Below are 1,813 nucleotides of genomic sequence, written 5' to 3'. Positions count from 1 at the left end.
ACCCAAGGCGAATCAACTCCCTCAGAAGATTAAATTACTTGGGAAAGTACAATTCAACACTGAGCTCTAAAAATAAATGTTTAGCTTCTTAACCAACCTCTACCTCATAACTGGCAACACTGGGGACCCCAAATTTCTTGTGTTTTTAGGCTTAAAATTTGTCTGAGGGAAAAATTTGTGTGCAAAGTTCTGGAAAACTGTCTTAAATTCAGTTTTAATTTAGAAGCCAGTTTACTACAGTAAACTGTAGTTTTCTTGTCAAACAACAACAACAACTTGCCTTTATGTAGCGCCCCTCACACAGGGTAGCGTCCCAGGGCATTTGACAGTGGCGGAGAACAACGCTGAGCCAGAGGGGTGGGGATGGGGGAAGGTGACCGTAGGCACGGTTGAAGAGAAAATTCTTCAGGTACGACCTGACAAAGGGGAAGGAAGAGCCAAGGATTGGAGGGGTAGAGGAAGAGTGGTCCAGAGTTTCAGGGCATGGTGGCTGAAAGCGTGGCCGCCAATGATGGAACAGAGGGCATGAGGGACATACAGGAGAGGGAAACGTGCCAGGAGAGGGAAAAAAGTGCATTCTGATATTTTATTTAGGGGCAGGTTATCTAAACTACGATGTCTGAAGTAATCAAAATTGGAATTTTTTCAGGTTAAATAGGATTGAGTCCAATTTTGATATGTGCTCAGTCCTCACCCAAATCATCCAAAGGACAGCACCACCATTGGTATGTCAGCCTCGACTGCGAGTTCAAAATCCCGATGGTGTGGCTTGAACCAACAGTCTTCTGCCTCAAGTGTGATACCAGGAGTCCTGTAGCTCAGTGGTAAGAGCGCTCACCTCGTAAGCGAGAGACCTGGGTTCGATTCCTGGCAGAGCGAAACCTTGGGCAAGTTTCCTTACACCACACGCCTGATAATAATCCCTCAAAAAAACAATAATAATTAAAAAATAGGTCACTTCAATCCATGACTGTTTGTGGGGCACTGCTATGAGCAATTGGCTGCTGCGTTTCGCCCATAATTATACACTTTACAGTATATTCTGTGAAGTGCTTTGAGACGTCTAGAAGACGTGAAAAGTGCTATATCAAATGCAAGAATTATTATTATTATCTGAGCCAGGCTGACACAGGACATCTAGTCACTGACTCTCACCAACTAGTGGAAATATTCTCTCCCTATCTACAAGCTATAAAATCCCTCATAATTTCACCGACCTCTATCAGGTCTCCCCTGAACCTTCTCTGTTCTGGTGAAATAGGCCCTGTTCCTCTAGTCTCTGTCAATAGTTCAAATCACTCATCCCTGGGATCATCCTAATAATTCTCCTCTGCACCCTCTCTATGACCCTGACATCTTATCTAAAGTGAGGTGCCAAAAATTAAACACAATACTCTAACTGCATTCTAACTAACACTTACCACAGGTTAAATATTACCTATTTGGTTTTATATTCTATGCCTTTATTTATAAAACCAAGAATCCCATCAGCTTTCTTTAAAGCTTTGTCCATCTGCTTTACCACCTTTAAAGATTTATGTATTTTAACCCTTATCTCTTTGAAAAATATTATCATTTAGTATATTCTAGCTCTTCCTTATCCATCCTCCCAAAATGTTTAACCTCACACTTTTCTGCATAAAATTTAATCTGCAATTTCTCTACCCAAACTATTATTCTGTCTATGATCTACCATTCTGTTTTATGTTGATTTCTCACTCACGCCACTGATCTCTTATTACTGTATTCCCTCACTTAGTATGTTGATTACTCTGTGACCTCTCACTCACTCTGTTGGTCGTTCACTCACTCT

The 1,813-nt window shown here is 41.4% G+C and overlaps 1 non-coding gene across 1 annotated transcript; it reads left to right on the top strand.

The window, feature by feature from the left end:
* Window positions 1–807: 807 nt before the first annotated feature.
* Window positions 808–879, top strand: trnat-cgu. Its single transcript has one exon. It is a non-coding gene; the product is annotated as a tRNA-Thr (tRNA).
* Window positions 880–1,813: the final 934 nt, after the last annotated feature.

Source organism: Callorhinchus milii, unplaced genomic scaffold, assembly GCF_018977255.1.
Source record: "Callorhinchus milii isolate IMCB2004 unplaced genomic scaffold, IMCB_Cmil_1.0 Scaffold1, whole genome shotgun sequence".
NCBI classification, from domain to species: Eukaryota; Metazoa; Chordata; class Chondrichthyes; order Chimaeriformes; family Callorhinchidae; genus Callorhinchus; species Callorhinchus milii.
This window is presented reverse-complemented; position numbering and strand designations above follow the sequence as displayed.